Source organism: Gavia stellata, chromosome 2, assembly GCF_030936135.1.
Source record: "Gavia stellata isolate bGavSte3 chromosome 2, bGavSte3.hap2, whole genome shotgun sequence".
Classification (NCBI taxonomy): Eukaryota; Metazoa; Chordata; class Aves; order Gaviiformes; family Gaviidae; genus Gavia; species Gavia stellata.
In genome coordinates, this window is record NC_082595.1 from 24,770,893 (window position 1) to 24,791,717 (window position 20,825).

The 20,825-nt window shown below is 38.5% G+C and overlaps 1 protein-coding gene across 1 annotated transcript in view; it reads right to left on the reverse strand.

Annotated features, from left to right (window-relative positions):
• Positions 1-20,825, reverse strand: part of KIF26B (kinesin family member 26B) — a 300,351-nt gene that overhangs the window by 181,083 nt on the left and 98,443 nt on the right. The gene's annotated exons all lie outside the window — the stretch shown is intronic.

Genomic DNA, 20,825 nt, shown 5'->3' on the forward strand with positions numbered 1-20,825 from the left:
AGTGTATTAAGTATTTTTGTTGACCTTTCTCCAGAAAAGCCAGCACACAGAGTAGGAAGGAGTCCCTTGAGATCCTAAACTATTTATCATCTCTCTGGAAAATTGGGATCATTACCACTCACTTTCATTGGCTTTCTTAAAAGGTTTTAAATATCCCATTATTTCATTCTTCTCATGACCCATTTAACATTTTTTCCCCTGTTAGGAAGCCTCATCTCAGCCTTTCATTTTCTGCAAAAAGAAGTGGAGTTCAACCAGACTTGACCCAGCTCTCCTCAAATTAACTGAAAGATCTTTATTCACTTCAGAGAAAGCTGGGTCAGCCCTATTGAAGCACCTCCTCAAAACTTTGATTTCAGTTTATTGACTATTACTTCTGCATGAATTTACAGAGGTGTGATGTCATCTCTTGTACTTCATGCAATTCCTAACAACTTCCCTTTCCTCCTCCCCTCATTTCAACCACAAATAGCTTTTGTTCACCAAGGCGTGTCACAAAATTTCAACATATGCCTAAAAAGAACCCTCCCAAATTATTGCTAGCAATCATCCAAGGCATTGCTTCCTTCCCCCTGCAAAAAGTTTGCAAGAACCAGTCTCCTGCCTGTTCAATTTCAGTTCTCATGATGATCCTTACCACCACAGTAACAGAACATCTTTGTAAGGCACATCAAGAAAAGTACTTGAGAACATACTGTAGTTCTTTTTCCAGTTAGGCTTGCTTCTTTCAGCTGTTAAATATTTCAGTTATTAAAGGCAAAGTTGAAGAACTCTGATTTGTATTTGGGAGGGGAAAAGACGTGATATTGGAACATTTTTTAGACCAACTATCAAGCCACCTCTGTTTCTTTTACAGAGAATTGTTACCCATTCTACTATGGCTAAGGTGATAATCTAAGAGTTTATCCTTATTTTACATATGTTTTAGGCCAATCAACAGTAATACTTCAAGAACAGGAATGCTAAAATAGCTACTCTATTTTATGAGGAACCAGTAAAATTGCTGAAAGTACCCCTATCATGTTAGTCACACACTGAGCCTTTCTAATTTACTGATTCACTACACTGAATGAGCAGTGCTCTCAGAAGGCTATAGCCTAAATCCTGGACTTAAATCATCTCATACTACTGTTAAAATGCAGGAATTTAGGCTGGCTGCCAGCATACCTCCCTACATTTCCAGCGTGCAGGCAGACATTCGTTCTTCAGTGTTCTGCTAACCTGTGTATGTCCACTTGGGGCATCCAATACACTTGAATTCACTAAACAATAATTCCTCAAATTTTCCATAATTTTTGCTAACTCAGCTATTTATATTTGCAATGAACTAGCACAAGACTCTGCCCTATCCCCTCGAATTATCCTGAAACCAATTTCATCATCTACCATGTTGGGAACTGCTAAGCAGACAGATTTAAACATCTCTCCCTTCAGAGCAGAGTACACATATAAACCTAACCTCATCTTAGTCCATCCAGTTCATATATCTGAAATCAGGGATGGATCATCATTAATCAATTGCTGACAGTGTCACCAGGAAGTGCCACTCACTTCTGTGGCAACCTGACAGCAGTTGATGAGTTGACTCATCTCAACTGCAATCTCAATTGCAATCAGAACCTCCACGTTTTCTGCCAAATAAAGATTTGCAGCTCCAAATATGAATTTCCACAGCCAGGGCAGCACATTTCTATTGGTGTCAGCAGATCCCCTGAAGTTGCAAGATGGTGAGGCTTGAGAGAGGCATTTCAGCCAACTGAAAAACAGGAAAGGATTTGTGTATCTCAGTGTTTGAGACACCCAGGAAACATCCATCATGACACGGGCATAAAAGCAGTAACTAAATGGTTTCTGCGCTTATAGAGACTTTCAGGTGATCCATGGCCATATCCACAAGTCCTATTAGTGTGAACAGCACAGAGTAAACAGAGCAATAAAAAGCCTCAAACTGATTGTGGACATTGCCTGAAAGGTATTACTCTCAAGCTTCCTCAAAAGCTGATTAGGTGCTTGATTCATCAGCTTTTGAATAACTAGTTCTTAAACACAAGCAGTCCAAAATAATCAAATACTCACTTATCAGAAAGACATGAGATTCTTTCAGAAAGATATAAATATAAACCTTTCCTCCTCACCTATGCACTCAAAGACAAATAGATGTTAGTCAGCAAGTGGAATGTTAATGCTTTTTAATAAATGGGGAGGAAGTTCTTACAAGGCCTGTATTTAGGTAACATTTTCTTATAGTAAAATGCACAGGAACTGAAGAAGAAGCTGGAAATAATCAAACATATTTACAAATTCTGTATTTGTGGAATACCACACTATCCATAGGACAGAGAGAGAAGAGAAATAAATAATGCTCATTTTAGGAATTGCATATACTATGAACAGATGCAGAATTGGGTTCTTTCTATATAAATGTAGGCTTTTCAGTAGTACTGCTATTTTGTCATGTGTCCTACACAACAGTCCAAGTACTACAGGGATGGTCAGCTGCTCAAACCACAAGCTGCCAAACATCTGTATGGTACTGACCACCAGAGCTTGCTGAAGAGGCAGCAGCTCTCCTTCCTGTTCATTCACACAGCTTGCTTTGTTGCAGAAAACAGGAAGCTACTGTTGACATTAATATTGATGTATTATCTGTGAACAGCAGCTTTCCAGTTTAAACAGCCGTGCCAGAGCCCTCCCAGAGTTGCCCAGGATAGATGCTCATAATGGGTTATGTTGGGCTTGTTAAGCACCCTCTTAATCCTGAGGGTCCAGCACCACTGCCTGGTTTCCTTACCCATGCTGGCACACTCCCTAAGCAAAAATCCATTTCTCAGCATCAACTCTGTCAGAACTAAACTCCCAAATGCACATACCCTCTGTCCTTGAGCTCCATTGATTTACTGTTTGCCTCAGCAGGGACACTTCTTAGTTGACAGTGTATTACAAGTATACCAAAATGGGAACATACTTTATTTTACCTAACACAAGACATAGACAAATGAAGACAAAATAAGAACTGGTTTAAGCCACAGTCCAGGATCTCCTAATCTAGGAATGGTTTCCAGTTCTAGCACTTGGTTACTTCATCTGCCATTGCAGGATTTTTCAACAGTGAAATGTCTCCAGAAGCAATGAAAGCTGAAGTATTTCCCTGAATTTCAAACATTCTACCATTCCTCACCCAGGAAGCCTGCAACACCACTTGATGTTATACAGGTAAAAGCCCACAAAAGTACATTGTGATACTGCAACACTCATAACCTCAAGCAGAACATCAGGTTTTGCTTGAACAAGTTCCTCAAGTCACTCTGTTGCTATCTTTTCCTTATATCAAAGCACAAACAGGATAACAAACTAGAACTTGATATATAATTATGGAATTGTCCCTTTGGTCATGCAGCCAGTGGAGATGAAGGGCAAAGACAGTGCTATGCCAAATTCTGGGCCAGGCTGGGAACACTTTTTTGTGTCCAGTACTTATCAGAGTATTGTTTATACTGCACAAGTTTGTACATCTGGGTCAATCCACAGGCTGAGTACCTCACTAGACACCTAGACACATACCCACAATATTTCACTAATAAATCCTCATTTATTCCCAGAGTTCAATACATATACATAAAGTAGTGCACAGAAAGAAGTCCAGATAATTCATATATCCAGAGACTACTGACTTTGAGTCTGTTCTATTGCATTTATTTCTTTTGCATCATAGATTGGAGAGTGTAGAAATCATCTGAACTATTATACCAAACTGAATAGTGGTCTTTGGGGGTAATATTACCATCTCATTTACTCTGTCCTCCAGTCACAGTACCAAATTATCTCTTTCTCCTCTGACATTGCTCACTGAAGTTCACACATACACAAACTTGAGTAAATGCACCCAGGATATATCAAACATTTAAGGAAATATACTCATAGAACCGATATTTCCAAAGCTCTTAGAGAATTTCTTTTTTTCCCCATCCCAGTTCAAAAGACATAGTTGAAAATTACACTTTGAACATTAACAAACTCAGGCTCTTTTTTTTTTGTCCTTTTTTCCCTCCAATAATCTATGCCTGGCAAGTACAGTTCATGTAAATCTGCCTTTTCAGTGTCACTGTCTCTCTCACTAGAAACTCTTTCTGGATTTAAGGGGGAAAAGAAGAATTGATTCCTCAATTCTCTTTCTCTTCTATGAGTACCCACATAGCATATATATGAGGTTTAACATCGGTTAAATAGGGTATTATTGTGAGAAATTCCTTTATTGAATTGTTGGCAGCACATCACTGACTGGATAAGCAGCAAAAAGACAAAGCATGGAACAACGCAACCTTTCATGCCCCAATAAAAACCTTTAAGGTGCACATGGAACAAGACAGATGTCCCTCCCAAGGCCCCATTTTTTTCTCCTGTCTCATAAAAGCAAGGTATCCATTAACAACCTCTTTCACTGCTTTCTGACAGTATACAGCAAGAGCTAAAGATAAGTCATGATTTAAATTCTCTACTTCATAGGAAAAAGATGGCTCTGCAGTTGAACCACAGGTGTCAGCCAGGCTAGATTCTCTTCCTATTCCAATTAAAGAGTCACTCTGTGTATAAGACTAACCACATACTTCATGATGGCAAATTATATTTATGTAAGGGTGTTTTACAGCTAAGCTCATTAATGTTTCTAAAGCTCCTAACTCAGGACTCCCAACTGAAATTACTGTAAAAATTGAAGTTAGCATTTATGAAAGATGTGAAACATCCTTTGCTCTGGAGGTAGCGAAGCATTCAGGAACATCACCAAAATCTAGTTAACGTCAATGACTGATAAATGAACTGGATACACAGAAATGTATGAAATGTATCCATGTCTGAAGCCAAATTCAAGACACAAATCTGTGTTCCAATTCACTGTAAAGCAATCCTCAGTGTCCAGAGATCCTAATCTCAGGAGAGAAGCTCACTAGCAAGAAGAAACTGAAGGTAGAAAGCTCTCTTTCATAAACACACATACACACTCATGAATTACTTCTTTGGCAATCCACTCTTGATTCAGAGGAGCACTGAATTTTCTGCCCAATAAATACTGACAAAATTACTTCCTGGCTTATTTTAGACAGAAAATATCTACACTAACCAAGAAAAAGGTTGTTCTTAAAGACCCCTCCTTTAAAAGATGAGTTGAGGGAAGCTCTCAAGGATACCTATCTCAACGTTTTAGCACACCAAAAACATCATAAATTCTTATAAACCTGCTTAGAACACAAGCTTAGCAGCTAATTTCAAGTTTTCCATTACGCACAATCAGGTGTTCTGGCTCTTCTAAAATATTAATCTTTTACCTTCTGTCCAGCTCCTTTTGGCTCATCACAGTTTACTCTCAGTCATAACAAGATAAAGTTATTCTTCCTGTTTTGCTGAAGGATCCTGGTTTCTGGTCTATGGGAGTGATGAAACAAGCACTGAGAGAGGCATCTCACAGTACATCATTCACAGGTATCTTTCTTCTGACACATGTATAGAATACCAAATCTTTCCCAAGAACTAAGCCACCCTGTTTTTCCTGGGCTTGACCTACTCCTACCAATTCTTACAGGTTGAGGCAAATTAATTTTGAAAACTCAAAGAATTCTTCCACTTTCTTTAGTGTATACGAGTTCACTGTCTGATGTGACAGTATGGTGGATTCCAGAACAAGATAAGAATCTTAAGTATTCAGTAAGCCACCAGCTTCCCAGACACTACAGATTTCACTGGAATTACAGTAACTTGCCTATAGGAAGCAGCATCAGAAAACAAATGGAGCAGGAGCTAACACTTCGTGAGTCTCCTCAGCAGAAGGGAGGTTAATGAAGGAAATATCAGAGTTCTACTTCACCTAGAGAAGGCACCTCTCAACAAGAGAATGTATCAATAAGTAGTAGGTCCTCTTCCTACAATTTGGCTATTTTATCTGAGCCCCTCTGGAAATACTGGCTTCATCCATTTTGCCTAACATGGAAGTTCTGCATTAAGTTCTGTGCAGTAACAAAAAAGTGCAGCATAGATTTATCTATGGTAGCATTCAAAGGAAAAGGTGACAGCTGGGATCCACTGTGCTCAGTGTCAAAAGGAAAAAAAAAGATAAATGTGGATAATTTGACATTTACTATATTTCATTTTCATAATTTTAGAGTGTTGTTGGGAGCGGTTAGCATGTGAAAATAGGAAAGTGAAATACTTAGGAGTCAGTTTCAAATATCAAATGCTTTGAGGTAAGTCTGGTAGAGGGTTTATTGAACTACCAGTAAACTGAAGTGGGGTTTTGGGGGCAGAGGAGTAGAGGGAAAGAGGAATCGTGTGCTACCCACGCAACTATCAAATTAATTTTAATGCATCCTTCACAGGGTAAAAAGGAACAATTACACCATTCAATCAGAGCAACTTGAAAGTGGTGGGGATTTGCTAAGTTGGTCATCTTTAATATACCATGGAGTACCAAGGACACACTCCGCATCTGTCACAAATCACTCACTACAACAGAGGTGGCATTTAAGGAATAATTCAGGACAAATTCCACCATTAGAAAAAATAATTTTGAAATGGTAGCAAGTTCCTGTAGCTAAGGGCACTGGCGTAGTCTTATAGCATCTTGCCATTTGATTATGACCTTTTTCTCTTGTAGCAGAACATTAAACTGCTATAGCTCGAGATCACTGCAATCACTGATACAGACACTGTGTGAGCAAGAGCAAGACAGCAGTTCCTGATAGTCCTTTCCTGTCAAAAGAATGTGTTCGATGAGGAACAGGCTGAAAAAGGACATAAATTATGTCCGCTGCATTCAGTCTCTTTGTTGGATGTAGACATACTGAATACTGCTTAGCAAAGGCAACACACTATACATTGTGAATACTGAAACTCTAGGGAGGGTCCTTGGGCATACTTTGCTCCTACTTTATTCAAATTTGCACACAAAATATTGAAATATTGATTTAGCAGTAGAGGCTACTGTAATGACACAGATTTTGTGTCTAAACACAAAACAGTGCACCTTATAAAGAGACGTTTTTCAAAGGAGGAATCACTTGGATGACAAGAATGCTGATTATGCTTTGCATTTAACAAGGAAGAGTCAGACTGTATTTAGCATAAACTACTTTTACTTAAACATTACTTACTTAGCATGACAGCACCTAGAGCTTAATTGTAACCTCCAGCTTCCTGCTGTCCAAAAGAAAGATGACCTTTGACTGTTGCAGCCACCTCCCATGTCCCTTTATAAACAACACAGATGTTTAACACAGATCCAGACACTCCTCAGCAGAGATGAAATCCCAATTTGCACAGACATGGGCACATCATCCCATCAAAACTGCTATGATACTGTTAGCTCCAACTCACGCTCAAGACCCCATACCATTAAATGAAATATTTTACAACAAATCACTGAATGTCTTAAGATCAGCTGCTTAGAGGCAGAGCCAACAGCTGATCAGACATCCAAATAATGATGGGTTTCTCTACTGTAAGACATCTTCCTCTGATTCTTCCTCCTAAGAGTTCTGCCTTACAAAACAGTATTTTTGAATTTTTTTATTTATGCTGTATTTTCCATTGTAAATAGTGACACTATTTTCTCAGCCATCCAGTATTCTCCCTCTTACTTTCACTGATTCACTCAGTGCAGTCTTGCCCTAGGTTTTGAACTGAAAAGCAAAGCAAAACAAACAAACAAACAAAACCTAAACCATGCAGAGCAACAGTACTACCTGAAAATCTGTGAGCTACTTCTTGAGCGCACTCTCCTCAAAAACAGTAAGAGTAAGAATTGCATTGGCAACAATGAAAGCATTATTGTAAAACAGGAAATCTGCTCTATTAAGCCTGTGACAATGGTTCATTCGCTTGATCAGCAAATTCCTGTACAGGCCATAAACTTGGTAAATGTAAGTTGATGCACATTACCAAGCAACCTCCACCACTGAGACATGAGGGATATAGACTCATTTTGATCTGGCTTAGCAATGAATTCGCTTTTCTCAGTTTGCCAATGCCCTCCTGAACTAAGTAATCCATGGAAGGAATAGTTAGCACTCTATCCACATCAAAAGGAATCAGTATATTGAGTCTGAAATAGTTTGACCAAGCCTGCTTCTTGCTCGCTCACTTTGTACTGATGTATTTATTAAGCAGAAAAGCAAACAGAGGAAAAAATATTAGAGGAGGGGAAATTACATGATCTGAAGCATTCAGGACAGCAAATATCTACCTCAAGGGAACTTAACCCTTGTACAGAAGTTATAGATTCTAGTCTGCAGTGCTCCTTTAGTCTGAGTGACATCGCCTGCAAATTTTATTTACTGCCTACTACTTCATTATCAAACTATTTTCTGAAAGCTAAGGCCTCCACCTTGTTACAAAAACACAATACCTATCATAACTCACCTTCCTCAATACCCTCAATGTTTTCTGATGTCCATTCAGGATCATGCCAGCCTCTCCTATTCCTCCCCAAGGAAGCTACAGGCAGAATAGCCATCCTGGGGTGCAAGTCTGCTCACCCTCCACACCCCAGAGCTCCCCCAGTGAAGCAGACTCCCCATGGGCAGACCCCTGCAATGCCATGAGCTATTCCATGTGAGTAAAGCAGTAAAGCACCATCAGCTAGACACAAATACGCCTGTCATTCATGAAGCTCCACCAGCCAAGTCTCTGTGGACAGAACAGCAATGTAAGGTTTCCCAGCTGGCATATTCCCATGCTTACCCTGCAAATGAAAAATAGGAACAGCAACTAGCAAAGAGAGGTTCTGGTCTCAATTTTGTGTCTCTAGGCATTTCAGCAATGCAAAAAGTTACTGTGCAGCAACACAATAAAACTGCTTCCTTTCTCATCAAGATGACAACAATAACATGGCAATCTGTGAGAAAGCTGAGGCTGCCTCTAGCTTTCAGAAGTTTTTTTAAATCTACTTTAATAAAGTTGTTAATTCTCTGAATTACCTGTACATCCTCATGCTGCATTATGAAGCTGTGCAGCTGGAAATTAATTGGATCTTTTTCTACTATGACTTTTATTTGCTATCAGATTAGTAACATTTTACACGACAAAAGGCCTTTCTTTTGTGTGGCTCGCTTAAAGCTGATTTCATACATCCAGATTCAGTGACCACACTTGTTGCATCAGCTACCTTTTAAGACCTCAGCAGCCAGGCTAATTGTGCTAAAATAACTACTGCAGCAATGAAGAGTGTGGACTATGAAAGATGAGCACGTCTGACTTCTGCCTGTCTGTACACATGGGGCAACAGCTAAATGAAGTGACTGCACTTCTGAAGCTGAGGCACAAGTCTCTCTAGTTCAGTGTGTGCAGGAGTAATACATTTGTTATGAAATCAAACTTTCATTTCTCTGTTCAGTTACTAACCTGCCAGCAACACCAAGACATCATAGGGAAACAGCTACGGTAAGATTTGAACTTCCTATCACAAACAGCAGTCTGTAAGCCATTGACCTTTCACTTGTCAGTTGACAAGAACAGCTCTAGAAGCTGCCAGAGTGTGTCAGCATGTGGGCTTAACTTAAATGGCATTATTGACCCAGAAAGCAACGTCTTTCTATAGTGAGCAAGAGAGTAAGCAATAAAAAACACCATTAGTTTTTCCACACATAGGTGTATGAACCGGATCATCAGTCTTTATTTAAAAGACATATGATCAAGTTCTACCACGAAAACATGAGGAGAGAGAACTACTTCATTTCCAGGATGAAAAAAAAATCCGGCAGTCTTGGAGATCCCTTCAATGATTATTGCATAAGAATGTGGCATAACACAAATTCAGCCCACACATATAATCACCTCAAGATCTGACCTTTTTGGGGGATAAGATCAGTACATGTCTGCCAGGTCTTTCTTACCCAGCTGCTCATGGAAAGATGCATGGGTTTGACCCCCAGGGATCTAGCAAATGCCTTGAATCTATTTAGAAACTGGTACCATTTCAATGGCTTCCCCATCAGAAAGAAATTATGAATATCAGCTTTTCTATAAACTGCTGCCAAAGGTTTAATTATACTAGTGCTGGCAGATACAATAATACAAATTGTTTTCTCTGTGTGCTAGGTCATAAGACCATCAGTAATGTACCTCATAAAAGGAGGAACCAGAGGACTTGAATCTTTCATGAGGCATGAACTTTTGAGCAAACACAAAAGAGCTGCTTGCAGAGAAGAGTCAACTCATTTAGAAGCCAGGCATATTTTGGACCAAGAAATATAGAAGCCTGGGAAATTTAAGTTAAGAGAGACTGAGAAATCTTTCTCAACTCATCAAATATTCTAAGTTTGAAGATTTATTCTGTAGTATCCTTTTCCATACACTTTCCTAAATCATCTTCACATAGAATTACATTTTTAAAACCTGATTCAATAAAAGTTAACCTCTGACACCAATGATTATTAATACTGCTTACACAGCTTTCTCTTTCGCTGCCTCAATGAAATATTAACAACTCATCATCTGAAAGGAGTCTGAGGAGAGTCCTGTATATCCTGATCCATCCTTCAGTGGAATAAAACTTAAGGTGCACATTTGAATGCTTTGTTAAATTTGCATCTCCCAAGACAGGTCTAAACCTCCAAGTACTCTCAGCTCTTCTGAAAATACACTGAAACCTGCAGGCAGCAAAGAAAGCTTTAAAAAAGAAATACTGTGTCCAGATGTTAGTGTCTAGTCATTAAGTTGATGTGTCACTTCCCTCCATTTCAGTTTAGCTTAATCAATGCTATAACACATCTTCCAGCGTATTGCTTGCATTCCAGTAAGAGCTCTCATCTTAAAAAGAGCAATTTGTCTCATTCCTGAAGAAGACGGCATCTTTTCTGCTCCCTCTGTTTGGGCTTTATTCCACAGGAAGCGTTTAGAACTGCAAAGTACCCAGTCTTCTGCATGAAATTCAGTTCTTAAAATGTTGATATCAGCTTAAACACTCACAATGAAATTAATATCACTGAAGTTGCACATATTCAGGTGAACCATTCGACTCATCATTTGTAATGCTGTCTAGGAGCCAGTTTGCTTTCTGAATGCTGACTAACTGACACTATATGAGGTTATGAGGGCTCAGGCACAGAAATAAGTTGCTGTGCTGAGTCATAACAGCTGTCTACATGCACACACATAGCCTGTGGCAAATGTAAGGTAATAATGATTTATCTTACTAATCACTTACTAATCACTTATTAATCACTTTGCTAAAGATAAATTAAAGAAACCAAGTCAAATCATCTTAAATTTGCTATGAACTATGAACATGCATTCACAGTTAACTTTTTAGCAAGCTTACTAATACATGGTGTCAAGCTGATCATGTGTCTGAGTCCTAAGACTTAGGTTAGGCTAGGATAGCCAAAATAGGAGCCATATGCAAGGCTGAATGCAGATCTGCTCAAAAGTTGCACCGTATGTTCAGAAGGGTTCAGTGGGGCTAAAAGTAAACACAGGGTATTGGCTATTACTTGGTCCAAAAATGCACTGAAGATGTGCAGAAGTGAAAATGAGAGAAGTACAAGAGTGGTATTGAGGCACTTTTAGGAGGCTGAATTCCATCTGGAAAAGGCTCAGAACTGTGAGCCTTGCACTGGCCTAGGAAACACTCTTATTTCATTCCCACAAGCAAAGATGTTGAGAGATTCTTCAGAAGTCAACAGCATATCCTTTCAATGCAAATACCTTGCAAGACCTTAACACCAGCCAACCTCTCAAGTCAAAAAGCATAACAATATTGTGTTCCTCTTTTCCCACAGGGAATCGGCATTTAGCCTCAACTTCCATGCTGAAAACTTCCACCTCTGCAGTGAATTGCACAAACCATGGCCTAATCCACCATCTCACAATGTAACAGTCATGCTGTATTGCATTGCCCTTTGGCTTTGTGTAGCTGCCTTCCCCTTTTCTGTCCCTACTATTAACAGTCCCTTGCAGATGTTCCTTCTTTCATGTTACCAACATGGAGATGTAGCAGTAGCTAATTTCGCAGTTATAGTGCTAATAGGAGCTGCAATGAAATTGTCTCATTTCCAGAGGAGTCAGTATGCAGTTGCTAAAGAAAAAAAAAAAAAAAAAACAGGCAGTTCTGCAGAAGCTATGCATCAGCAGGAGTGACCTCTCTATAAATTTAACAAGGTTGGTCTTTCTAATCTCTGTCACAATACACGAACACCTGTCTTACTTTCATGTTAATAATAAAAACGTCCTGCTCAGGTTTAAAAGTTATTTTATGACAGCAACAACCATCATTTTTAACAGGAATACATGAAAAGAATTCAAAAGGTGCCAGAAGAGCCTTCAAATGAGACCACTAGCTGGACAGAAACAGTTCCTTCCTGGCCCTGAAGGTGAATGCCTTAAGGCGTAGTTTTGATTCCCTTATTACCTTAGTTTGCATAGCTACAGCTGTTATTAGCAGTCATAAAAATCATTCCATTATAAGCATTTGACTTGGAGGCTACTTCCTGCAGTGAATTCTACCGGCTGATGAGGTGCCAAGTTATGCTATGTTGTCTTCTGATTGCTCTAGATTTACTGCCCTCTCAGCTAATGAAAGCTAAAAGAGGAAGAGCACATCCTCAACTGAACACCAAATAAAGCTCTGTTGGTGCATTCTGTAAACCATTAGGAACTAGGCCTCTCTGTGTTCTGGTCACCTTTCAATGGCACAGCAAAGAGGTCAGCTTGTGAGCATCAGGCTACGCACTTGCTATGGTACTCTGCTGAATGGGATGGATATTTCTTGCACAGCACTAAACATATTCTCAGCTTTTTACATATACTCCTAGTCTACTTCTATTTTCCAAGCTAAGTGTGGGTTTGCATCATCTCATTTGCTGCAACTTCTAGCATGTTTTCAGTCCAAATTGTTTGTTTCAGTTGGCCATTTTCAATCTGCAAGTCCTGAAGGGATCCATGCCGAGCATGGTTTTTCAGGAGCTAGATGAACATCACATTAGCTGAAGCTGACCTAGCATTTAAATTAAAGTGCACACAATGATCTTTCCCCAGCATATGTAATCTGCATTTTGGTCTGCAAGAACCATCATAATCCATCTTCACTATGACAGCTTTACAGTATGAAGATCATACTCCCACTTTTCACCTCAAGGCCCTTGTACACTGCCAACTTTAAGCATGCTGACTGCCCATTCTCAGCTGGAATTTAGTGCACGTTCACTTACAAACTGAGTAATTAATAGCAATACCCATGTCTCCTGAACAGCTAAATAAGGTCAGATGAAGAATAATATTTTCTCCTCACCACTGATTTTAGATTACTCCTTTTTAGACCACACTGAGACACGCAAGTCCTTTCCTTTTCTCAGATGGCATTCAAAAAAAATCAGTAATCAGTTTGGAAGATATGAACTACACACATGCATATTTTCAAAATTGCACAGGTAATAGAGCAGAAGAGGCACTGGCTTTAGTCTGTCTGTGCTCTACAGCCCTTTCTGAAAAGGCAGGAGAGGGAACAATTGAACATCCATAACCTGTAGCACTAAAAAATGGCAAACATTCTTCAAAAGAGGATATTCTTTCGAATTCTACCAGTATAACCTACCATAGAATTTTGGGTGGACAAATAAATAACCACTTGATTCATCAAGGATTGTTTTCCAGTAAAACAGAACTTAGATGAAACCAAGGGCAGACTCCATACAGCTTTAACGATCTTGTATCAGTCATTTCCTGTCTAGGAGAAGGGCATATACAAATGACAGTCACATGCAAAGTCTTATGCATCTTACTACCTTATGTGTTTAACTTTGGAATGCAGCGCACACAGTAAATACTGCCAATTATTTACTCTTTACTCACAGGTACACTTTGTGTATATTTTCAAAGCAAAATTTGTTCACAGTACATACCCAGCATGTTCTTCCAGTTGTTGTTATAAATTATTGCCTGTCTCTGTAGTACATTAATCTCAGGTAGACCTGTACTTTGTGAATCATCTAAGGCCCTTGTCATTTTCTTAATTTCTGCCTCCCTATAGGCTTATTATTTCCTAATTTTTACCACTAACATTTGCTAATTTTTATTCTTGTTCCTTTACATACCCTGATCACTTTTCCTGTTGGCAGCCTAAGAGACAGAAGAGAACAACAAAACAAACTACATGGAAAACTTAAAAGATCTTAACAGTAAAAAGCCAGAATGTTAAGGGAGAATATCAGCTTAAGACAATTGTCTGAAAGTATACAGTCAAGTCTTATAGCTACATTTATTTCTTCCTCATAAAAATCAGCATAAATAACATCCAAACAGCATTTCTCTCCTTTTTTTTTTTTTTTTTAAACACAGCAACAATGAATATACACTTTCTTCTACATAGGACACAAAGATAAAATGTCATTGCCCCAAGGAGTTTGCACAATAAACTAAATTGACAAAATGCACTTCACCACAGTCTAAAAATAAACAGTGATTAAAATTAGTGCGGGAACTGTTGGTTGATTTTTTTTTTTAAGCAAACAGCAAGATTACATTAACTGGCCCCTTGGGAATAAAACAGATTTACAATAGATTTAATTAAATGCATTTAATGAAGTCCAAATATAAGAACAACAAACAGGCTCATCATCTGAAATGGTGCCTAAACTCTAGTAAACTATTCTGAACTGTAATAAATGCCTCATGGTTATCTTCAGTTTTCATTTTGGCTTTCAGCACTCCACAGAGGATTTTTATTTGAACACAAAATGTTTTGGATTTTTCCCCCTCAACTTGCTTACAGGGTTTGTAATGTAAAAGTTTCAGAAGTTATTTAAATCAATTTTTGAAAGGAAGTCTTTATTCTATTTTAATTAATTTTTAATAGAGCATCATGGACTGATTTTCTGCTCCACAGTAACATGCCAAAAGAAGGACCACTGGTCAGTGGAAGTGCAGTGTTGTAATCTGTATAACTGAAGAAAAAGATCTCATGTCTCTCTTCGCAAGGTATACTCTAGGCATTTACTAAGTCATCTTGCACAGCCATTTACACTAGGACAAAGGGAATACATGGGCATGAAATAGCTCCAAAATGTAAAGCACTATTCCATATGTAGGGTAACAAAGATAATAAAGAACCAAGCCTGACACGCTTCTAGAACCGCTGCTTAGTGCGCATTCTTAAGACGGGCTGAAACATTCCCCCTTCTACAACATTAGCTTTCAGAACTCTGTGTACTCTCGATTCTTTGATTTTCGTAATATCAGCAGAATGGCATACAGTTACTAAAAGCAAAAAGCATGATGATGCTCTGTGACCAGTGGAGTGAATTTGATTTCAGATCAGAATCTGTCCTGAAGTTTATCAGCAATTTCCTTTGGAAAAGCAGCATAGGAGTCTTTCCTAGAGGAAATGAAGTGGAAGAAAAAGATATATTTGTGTGTGTATGTACATAAATATATGCACACACAAATAAAGAAACCAGATCAAGCATGTCCAAAAAAATCAGTAGTGGAATTAACAAATAATTCCCCATACTATTTATGCATTAAACCAAAAATTCAGGGATAATTCTCCAAATACTTCCCACCACTAAGTTGCTCTGCTCACAATGGCCACAGCAACAGAAGCCATGTAAAACGGGTGTGTTTTACCCTGTGACCAACCAGGAGGACTAGAACTCTGAAATACCCATTCCTGCGTAGTGTCCCCTACAGACAGTGGGTTTCATGCACACAGGGTTCAGTCCTATCCAACAGAATTATGAAAGTTCAAGGAAAAAAGTTTACAGTTTCAAAGGTCCATTTTCCAGCACAATAGTATTACAGAAGGTTCCCTAGGAGGAAACAGAGCATTGTACAAGGATGACAGGATTTTAGTATTTGCTGAAACTACTGTTATTAGGAATTAAGACAGAGTCAACAACAAGGGAGATATATCCTGGACTCAGAAGCTTTATGAAAGAATAAGTTTCAATGATGTTAAAACCTAAAAAAACTTCAGAGGTCAATTTAAAACTTCTATAGTCTTGTTCTTTCCCCAGGGCATGCTTTCAAGTGAATTCCTGTAAAGTAAAGCCCTTGGTTTTAAGTTTTTTCCTTTTCAGAAAGCACAGTAGGCTGTTGTAAATGGTAACGTGTATGATCTCCGTGCAGTTGATAAAAATTCCAGCTCAAGCCGTATTTGAAGATAATAAACAATCAACCAGCAAGATATTTTTAGTCAGTCTCTTCTGTTCCCAAAGTTTTTCCAAATTGTTGTGAACCCTTATAATTTCTCTGTTTCATAATCCACTCTGATTTTGATTCTCCCAGGCAGGCAAAGAAAAATCTAACTTCCACATATGAAATGACAAGACGGCCCTTTTTATCCTGAGTGTAACAGAAGAAAAGGTTATTTTCTCAACTCTTTGCAAACTGCATAGCACCTATCTCAGGCATATCCTTCCACTTTCCTGTACATCTGCTTCTTAACACATAAAGCATGGGACAATAAAGTTTATTTCCTTTAAATGTATTGTCAAGGTTTAGTTTTGATGCTCAAAGTATCTTGGGTCCTTTTACAGGAATGGACTCTAAAGACTGCAAAATGTTATATAGTTACCACTCCAGGTCTCTTTCAGCTGAGTTTACATTATGTTTCCTGGTAGAATTTCATTTTTCCCCACTCCATGTGTGCACAACATTTAAAAAGTCTTGGGAGCAAATTCTCTAATCACCTAAGCACAAACCATTCTCTTGCTCTAGTAGAGTTGTGGCTACTGACAGGTCCTTTAGCTTTCTGTAGTACCATCTATGGATTCTCCAAGAAATTACAAAGGGGCATTTCTACCCAGTGTATTCAAACTGAGCACAAGAATACTAGCAGCAATAGCACTAACGAAAATCTTTTTTTCTCACAAATAATATAAAATTGTCCAGGAGATAAAATGGAATACTGAGGAGCAATCAGTTGTTTTCCAGTATTTCTGTTAAGCAAATACTTAACTTAATGGCCCCTTGCGCCAGCGCTGACTGTCCCTGCTTCAGAGACAAAGCATTGAGGGGACAGGGAGAAGAGGCAAATACTCACAATATATGATTGAAATCATTGAGCAGTGAATGGAAAAGGAAGCAGAGAAACTCACATCACTGAGCTTGGAAAAATCTCATAACCTACACATACATAAGCCCTGTCTCAAGTCCCCTTCCAGAAATCTTGATCTAGCCCTAGCTATCATCACACCAGGCGTCTGCATTTCACCCACTTATAGAAAACTGGGAATAAATCTTGATAAACTGGTCTCTGGCAATGTTTAAAAGGATCTTTACGAAGTCTCTGAAGTGCAAGACAACACTCAGGAGATAATCACCATCACTACTAAATCCTGGCTGCAAATGGCACTTCCAGGCATTTAGGATTACAGAGGTGAAGACCCTTGTGATGAGTGACCAGGGCAGAGAATAATGGAAATCTGGTAACAGAAGAACTAAATTTTTCTCTCCAAAGCACTTCTTTACATGAAAACAACTTGATCATTTATTTATAGACTCATAGAATCATTTAGATTGGAAAGGACCTTTAAGATAATCGAGTCCAAACCGTTTAGCATTTACACCTAAAAATAAAATAAAATAGATAAGCTTTAGGACATCCTTTGATGCTCTTGTAATTTGTCAGGGAGGCCTGGTGGCCAGGAACCTTTAGTTGTGTTGTTCTCTCTAAGTCACCTGAATAGTAGCTGGTTATATTATTAACTGAACAGGACAAACAATTATAGCTTTGGTTTACATTACTGTAAAGCAAAAAAAAAAATCAGAAATCTTCCATAAGCTTGCAAACTAAGCCTCAGTTAAATCTGCCTAACATTGCAAGATGCTGCACAATGACTTTCACAGAAGCTGTTCCAAATGTAGACAAAGCTTTCTGAGCACATTTCCCCCTGTCAGTTCTGTCTGCAATCACTGCCATGATATACCTGTATGGTACAATTGAGAATTATGTCACATCCATTTTTACCTCCTGCACACTGGCAATGAATTTCACACAAAGTCTTCAGGGATCAGAGAGACTAATGAATTAAGAACTGATGATATCTCATTACTATACATTTTCTTCTGATTCATTTTGTATCATTTCTTTAATAACACTTGAGTTAATTTTCCATCTTCTATGTTTCACTGCAGTAACTGAGAAAATATACAAGAATAAAACTCAGATGATTGTGCTTATGGTTTGTGTTTGCATCCAGCAACACTGCCTAGCTCCAGCAGCCAAAAACCTGTCCAGAAGAAAAGCAGTAATAAACAGTCTCTTACAGGAAAGAAAATATCATTCTATATGCCTTAAAATAGAAAACTTTTTCAAAACTAGGCCTAAACTCTGCTTTTATTAATAGCCTTGACTTTCTTGCAAAGTAATAGATAATGCAGTAAAAGGTGCAAAGAAATTGCAGTATTCACATCACAGGTGTATTTTATAATTATCCAGTGACAGCAAGCTGCACTCATTGTAGATCAATGCAGCCACAATGAAGTTAGGGAAGCAGAGGTGATTTAATCAAGCATAGTTCCAACCTTTAATTCTTTTTTATGTCTTTCCAATTAGCCCAAAGTCTATGCATAAATTTAGCCAGCTATTTAATAAACACATATATATACCACTTACACAAATTCAAATTGTTTGATTCTTTTTTGAAATAAAGCATGACAGACGCATGTATTTGGTTCAAAGAGCTGTCACAACAGAAACACTTCACTTGCACTCCCACCCATACAACTATTACCTTGCACTAGTTGCAGCTTAATCACTTGACATGCACATCTACCAGTCAGACCTGAGACTTTTTTGGCTTATAAAACCAAAGTCCTCAGACATCTTAATGGTATAAGTGATGGTGACTCTTGTGCTCTCATACAAGGAAAAGCTACAGATGCTCCTGCTGAGATTTGCTAGTGACATTAAGCAAAATGAGCACCAAACAACCCCTTGGAAGATTTGAGCTCATTACCTTCTCTTCCCCTTCAACCTTTGAAGCAGTTCTGAATTCTGCTAGAGAGGTTAGGTGGGCGTGAAAGGTGAAGTGTAATTTCATTTCTCCTCAGAGCAGTTTGTAGATTTAAAAGATGGTTTCATTAGGTGGGAGAGGCTTTTTTGCACCCCGGTACAGACGTAATTCTTCCTTGTTCTTCATAAAATACAGTTAGGCACATTCAAAGTTCAAAAGCTGCTGGACAATTAGCCTCCTGCTTTCATTTGTCAGGAGGTACAGTTCCAACAGACTCCTCAGTGTGGGGTCAGACCAGAGGTATATGGAAAAAGAAAGCTTCCCTATCCACCAGCCCAAAGGGTAGTTGAGCTCACTTGGAGGGCAAGACACCCTATTCATCCCCATCACCACAGCTGTTCTCACACTCTGGCTGATCAGATCTTATAGGGTTGATGTTGGTCTCATTCTTATCTGTATTGCACCAATGTAGCCATGTCAACTGCAGAGCAATTATCCTGGAGTGAGGCAGAAGAGAGTCTGGCCTCAAATGTATTTTAGCTGACAACATCCACTTCTCAAGTTCACAGTGCTCTGGAATATAAGGGAACAACCAACCACTTTAACTCAGATGCACTGAATTAGAGAGAGCTGTCCCAACAGAGAATCATCATTTCTGATGCCATTTCAGAAACAGTTTAGAGGAAAGAAAACAATAGTTTTACATGATAGCTGTGTTGAATCACATTGCAGAGTTACAACAGCCTCTAGCAATGTATTCCTTGCTTCCCAGAAGCACAGCATAGCATCAAAGAAAAAGGCTTTGTCAATATATTTTTTGCACAATTCTTCATATTTAAAAGCCCAAATATTTTTCTAAGTAAAATCAAAGGTTAGAACAGAATTTTACAAAAAGCAAACAAAAAAATATTTATTATTATGTTCTTAAATCTACTTTTAATTCTATGTCCCATTTTTGTAAAACAATGTTAGAAATAAATGTCTCAGTCAAGGAGACAATACATTGATTTGTATCTTCTTTGAGTGGCACCTTTTGGGAATCTAAAGGGAAACTCCTAAAAATTTGCTTTCTAATCCTTTTGTCATGCCCTCCTTCCCTTCCACAACTCAGAATTAGTTACCCTTGGTTTTTTACATTTCTATTTTCTTTTTTTCTTGCAATAGATGTTGAACTATAGCAAAATACAGGAGGAATATCAACTACAGGACTGAATCTTTATGCAGCTTTAAAGACCATCATGTTGCTCATATGAATAATTCAACCCAAGTGAGTTTTTAGAAGCATGAATCTTCACACACTTGAGTTAAGAAATAAATAAAAAAATTAAAAGAATTCTGAAATGTATAACACTCTGGCAATGTTGTTGAAAATGTTGGAAAAGCACTCTTCACTAATCTGTTCATCACAGGCCTCCATCCAAAACACAGCACCAGTCATCTGGTGTCATCTGGTGTTTATCCTTCACCAGGTTCAGGCTCTAATCTAGGCTCTCTCTCCAGCTGCCACTCAAGGGCCACTTTCACAATAGAGGGACAAAGAGTCTAAGAGCTGACCAAGTCTATCAGTACCCTTCTCCCAGTCAGCCCAGTTACACCTGTGCTGGAAAGCTTCAGTGGTAGTTTCAGGAATTCTAGTCCTTAGCTATATATTGGATGTATTTAAAGGAAGCCTTCTCCATAGAATATAAGATACCAATTGTCTTATGCTATATGGAAATTTATCTCTTACTAGTTTTTTTATCCTAATATCAGAAAGAAGGGATTTTTTATCACCCACATAAACACATAATCCTTTTATGAATATTCCTAAGCTTTTGGCCCCAATACTATTTCCACAGCAATACATTCCACAGAACTGTACATTGCATGAAAAGTGTATTTCCTCTT